Below are 6,000 nucleotides of genomic sequence, written 5' to 3' on the forward strand. Positions count from 1 at the left end.
CTAGCGGGTTCTGGTAGTCTTTAGTAGTTGATTCTATGATTTGTATTTAATCATGTATATTTTTTTGCTGTTTGTTCTTTGTTTTGAACCAAAAATACTGGAGAAGAGGTTAATCCATACATCTCAATGTTGGATATATAACTCTTCGTGTTGTTGATTGTTAAGAGTTCTCCAATTTTCACAGAAGTGTTTAACCTTTCTGGTTATAACCTTTTCCGGCAAGACAGATCATCCAAAGGTGGGAGAGTGGCAATCTTAACCAAGAATCACCTTCCGTGCTCAGTTGTCTCCACCAACTCTATCCCCAAACAATTTGATTTGCTGGTTTTAAGCATTAAACTTTCAAATAGCTCTTTGTTGACTGTTGCTGGGTGCTATCGTCCTCCATCAGCACCGGCCTTTAGCCTACCTGCCCTAAGCTCTCTCCTGGTCCCTTACACTAAGTCTGAATTTGTCCTGCTTGGTGACCTAAACTAGGACCTGCTTAAACCACCAGAGCAAGTCCTAAAGCAATGGAACTCTCTAAATATTTCTCAGATTATTACCAATCCCACAAGGTATGACTCCAAACACCCATAAAATACTCTCCTCGACGTTATCCTCACAAATATACCTGATAGGAATCAGTCTGGTGTTTTCTGTAATGACCTTAGTGATCACTGTTTTATTGCCTGTGTTCGTAATGGCTGCTCAGTGAATCGACCTGTCATGATTTGACATAGACGCTTGCTAAAAAACTTTAATGATCAACCCTTCCTTCATGAACTGGCCTCTGTAAAATGGTATAGAATCCGCTTGATCCCCTCTGTCGAAGACGCTTGGACCTTCTTTATGGATACTTTCAGTGGTATTGTTAACAAACACGCCCCCATAAAGTAAATAAGAATTAAAAACAGGTTCAGCCACTGGTTTGACCATGATCTTGCAGAGTTACTCCACCTCAAGAATTGCATTTGGCAAAAGGCTCGGCACACGCACACTGAAGCTGACTGGCTATCGCTCAGGCAAATGAGAAATAAGTGAACTTGGGCTATCCGGAAGGCCAAAGTCAGTTACTTTAATAAGGAGCAGATCTCTCTATGGGTCTAACCCCAATAAGTTCTAGAAAACGGTTAAAGACCTAGAAAATAAACCCTTCTCCTCACAGCTGCCCTTCTCCCTTAATGTTGATGATGTGGTTGTTACTGACAGAAAGCACATAGCTGAGCTCTTTAATAAATCCACTTCAAGTCAGGATTCCTATCTGACTCAGTCATGCCTCCTTGCCCGTCCAACATTTTCTCATCTCCCACCCCTTCTAATGTGACTATCCCCGATGGTTATCACTCTTTTTCCAAGCTCCGCTGCAAAGTTTCTCCCTGTAGGCTGTCACTGAGCAAGCCGTGCTAAAGGAGCTCCATTAAACTTGATCCCCAAAACACATCTGGGTCAGATGGTTTAAGGTTGCTGCCTCTATCATCGCCAAGCCTATATCTAACCTTTTTAACCTATCTCTCCTTTCTGGGGAGGTTCCCATTGCTTGGAAGGCAGCCAAGGTTCGTCCTTTATTTAAAAGGGGAGATCAAGCTGATCCTAACTTTTATAAGCCAGTTTCTATTTTGCCCTGTTTATCAAAAGTGTTGGAAAAACATGTCAATAATCAACTGACTGGCTATCTTGATGTCTATAGTATTCTCTTGTGTATGCAATCAGGTTTCCGCTCAGGTTATGGATGTGTCACTGCAACCTTAAAGGTCCTCAATGATGTTGTCATTGCCATTGATTCTGAGCAATATTGTGCTGCTATTTTTATTGACTTGGCCAAAGCTTTTGATACAGTAGACCATTCCATTCTTGTGGGCCGGCTAAGGAGTAATTTATAGATCGGCAGGTAAGTGTGCTCTCGAGCGGCTAGATGTTCTTTACCATTCGGCCATCAGATTTGCCACCAATGCTCCTTATAGGACATATCACTGCACTCTATACTCCTCTGTAAACTGGTAATCTCTGTATACCCATCGCAAGACCCACTGGTTGATGCTTATTTATAAAACCCTCTTAGGCCTCACTCACCCCTATCTGATATATCTCCTGCAGCCCTCATCCTAAACTTACAACACCCATTCTGCCAGTAACATTCTGTTAAAGGTCTCCAAAGCACACACATCCCTGGGTCACTCCTCTTTTCAGTTTGCTGCAGCTAGCAACTGGAACGAGCTGCAAAAAATACTCAAACTGGACAGTTTTATCTCAATCTCTTCATTCAAAGACTCAAACATGGACACTCTTACTGACAGGTGTGCCTGCTTTGTGTGATGTATTGTTGTCTCTACCTTCTTGCCCGTTGTGCTGTTGTCTTTGCCCAATAATGTTTGTACCATGTTTTGTGCTGCAACCATGTTGTGTTGCTACCATGTTGTTGTTATGTTGTGTTGCTACCATGTTGTTGTTATGTTGTGTTGCTACCATGTTGTTGTTATGTTGTGTTGCTACCATGTTGTTGTTATGTTGTGTTGCTACCATGTTGTTGTTATGTTGTGTTGCCACCATGTTTTGTCGTCATGTGTTGCTGCCTTTCTATGTTGTTGTCTTAGGTCTCTCTTTAGGTAGTGTTATGTTGTCAATCTTGTTGTGATGTGTGTTTTGTCCTGTATTTATATTCTATTTATTTTCTTTAATCCCAGGCCCCTGTCCCCGCAGGAGGCCTTTTGCCTTTTGGTGGGCCGTCATTGTAAATAAGAATTTGTTCTTAACTGACTTGCCAAGATAAAGGTCAAATAAATGGTTTGGATGGGGAGCGTTGCTGCACAGCTATTTTCAGGTCTCTCCAGTGATATTCTATCAGGTTTATGTCCGGGCTCTGACTGGGCCACTCAAAGATATTTAGAGACTTGTCCAAAAGCCACTCCTGTGTTGTCCTGGCTGTGTGCTTAGGGTCGGTGTTCTGTTGGAAGGTGCACCTTTGCCCTAGTCTGAGTTCCTGAGAGCTCTGGAGCAGGTTTTGATCATTGATCGCTCTGTACTTTGCTTCGTTCATCTTTCCCTCGATCCTGACTCGTCTCCTAGTCCCTGTCTCTGAAAAACATCCCCAAAGCATGATTCTGCCACCACCATGCTTCACCGTAGGGATGGTGCCAGGTTTCCTCCAGATGTGACGCTTGGCATTCAGGACAAAGCAATTTATCAGACTAGATAATCTTATTTCTCATGGTCTGAGTCCTTTAGGTGCCATTTGGCAAACTCCAAGCGGTCTGTCATGTGCCTTTTACTGAGGACTGGCTTCCATCTGGCCACTACACCATAAAGGCCTGATTGTTTGAGTGCTGCACGCATGGCTGTCCTTCTGGAAGGTTCTCCCATCTCCACAGAGGAACTCTAGAGCTCTGTCAGAGTGACCATCGGGTTCTTGGTCACTTCCCTAACCAAGGCCCTTCTCCCTCGATTGCTCAGTTTGGTCGGGCGGACAGCTCTAGGAAGAGTTTTGGTGGTTCTAAACTTCTTCCATTTAAGAATGGTGGAGGCCACTGTGTAATTGGGGACCTTCAATGCTGCAGAAATGTTTTGGCACCCTTCCCCAGATCTGTGCCTCGACACAATCCTGTCTCAGAGCTCTACGGACAATTCCTTTGACCTCATGGCTTGGTTTTTGCTCTGACATGCACTGTCAACTGTGGGATCTTATATAGATAGTTGTGTATGCCTTTCCAAATCATGTCCAATCAATTGAATTTACCACAGGTGGAGTCCAATCAAGTTGTATAAACATCTCAAGGATGATCAAGGGAAACAGGATGCACGTGAGCTCAATTTTGAGTCTCATAGCAAAGGGTCTGAATAGTTATGTACATTTTAATGAACTTGCAAACATTTCTAAAAACCTGTTTTCGCTTTGTCATTATGGGGTATTGTGTGTCGTTTGATGAGGATTTTTTGAAACAAAAATCCATTTTAGAATAAGACTGTGACCTAACAAAATGTGTAAAAGGTTAAGGGGTCGGAATACTTTCCGAAGGCGCTGTATAACCACCATCATGACACTTAGCAATCAACAACAACACATTAACAGGAAGAGCAGAGAGGGAAAGAACACATAAAGAGACAGAGACACCACAGAGACAGAGACACACAGGGACAGAGTTAGAGACACCACAGAGACCGAGTCAGAGAACCCATAGAGATATAGACAGACACCACAGAGACAGAGACACCACAGAGACAGAGACACCACAGAGACAGAGACACCACAGAGACAGAGACAACGACAGAGACAGAGACACCACAGAGACAGAGACAACACAGTGACAGAGACAGAGACACCATAGAGACAGAGACAGAGTCAGAGACACCATAGAGACAGAGACACCACAGCGACAGAGACAGAGACACCATAGAGACAGAGACAGAGTCAGAGACACCATAGAGACAGAGACACCATAGAGACAGAGACAGAGTCAGAGACACCATAGAGAAAGAGACAGAGACAGAGTCAGAGACATCGTAGAGACAAAGACACGACAGAGAAAGGAAAAAGCTAAATCCCTTAATTGTGGAGTCTGAGTGGATGATTAGCTGCTGAATGGCTAATCCTTTCTGCCCTAAGTGTGTGTGTGTGTGTGTGTGTGTGTATGTGTGTGTGTGTGTGTGTGTGTGTGTGTGTGTGTGTGTGTGTGTGTGTGTGTGTGTGTGTGTGTGTGTGTGTGTGTGTGTGTGTGTGTGTGCGCGTGTGCGTGCGCGCGCGCGTGCGTGTGTGTGTGTGTGTCGAGGACTTTGTCCTGTGTGGCCTTCTGATTAGAGAAGTGATTAGGGCAAAGCAAAGGTCAGACATGATCCATCTCATTTAGTGTGAATCTCTCTTCAGATTCATCAACACACATGCTGCCAGACAGCATCTCTCTCTCTCTCTCTCTCTCTCTCTCTCTCTCTCTCTCTCTCTCTCTCTCTCTCTCTCTCTCTCTCTCTCTCTCTCTCTCTCTCTCTCTCTCTCTCTCTCTCTCTCTCTCTCTCTCTCTGTGTCTCTCAGTCTCTCTGTCTCTCGCTCTCCCTCCCCATGATTAAAATATTTTTCTCATTGAATTACAAAGTCAACATCGATATTTCAGTAAGGCCTTACTTCAAGACCAGACATGTCAAGTCTCACAGAAATTATGTATTTATTTATTGACCCTTATTTTATCAGGTAAGATGACTGAGAATATATTATCTTTCATAACAATAACTGGGGGAAGAGTTAGAGGGGGAAGCTGGGAATGATTAGGTGGCAATGATGGTATTGAGAACCAGATTGGGAATTTAGCCAAGACAATGGGGTTAATACGCCTACTCTTACGATAAGTGCCATTGGAATCTTTAGTGAACACAGAGTCAGGACACCCATTTTAACGTACCATCAGAAAGACGGCACCCTATGCAGGGCAATGTCCCCTTCACTGACCTGGGGCATTGGGATGTCTAGACTTCAGAGGGACTGAAGTCAAATGTCCTGAGAAGTCTTGACCAGTCTCTACTCACTATGTAAAGGGAGACTGAGCATGGAAACTGAGTCTTGTTTTGAAAAAGTTCCTTCAGCCCGAAAAGTTGACAACATGAACCTTCATCAGAAATCATTCTCTGTTGTAATTTTGATATATCCTTACTTGGATTGATAATTTTTTGAAGTGTTTTGACTCGGTAATGGGTATCAAAAAGAACAAGGGAATCTTGTAGTACTGGGCGTTCCTGGGTTCCTGCTGAAGGGATAGAACACGCCCACCTGCGTCCAACAGCGACATAACTCTTCTGACATGTCATCAAAGAAACCGCAAATATCAGCACCAATCTGAAAACACACAACACAGGACACACAACACAGGACAGAGCGGTACAAACACAAACACAATCACTAAAACACACATATAGAATATACCATCGGAAACTATACAGCAGGGTCTGGGATGGTATTGTTAATCTTGCCTGGTATTGCTTTAAAGCCATTCTATATGGCTAAGTTGGCAGAATACATGTATACAGTCTCTGTTTAGTTAA

The sequence above is a fragment of the Salvelinus namaycush genome, chromosome 23 (genome assembly GCF_016432855.1).
Source record: "Salvelinus namaycush isolate Seneca chromosome 23, SaNama_1.0, whole genome shotgun sequence".
In the NCBI taxonomy this organism is placed as follows: Eukaryota; Metazoa; Chordata; class Actinopteri; order Salmoniformes; family Salmonidae; genus Salvelinus; species Salvelinus namaycush.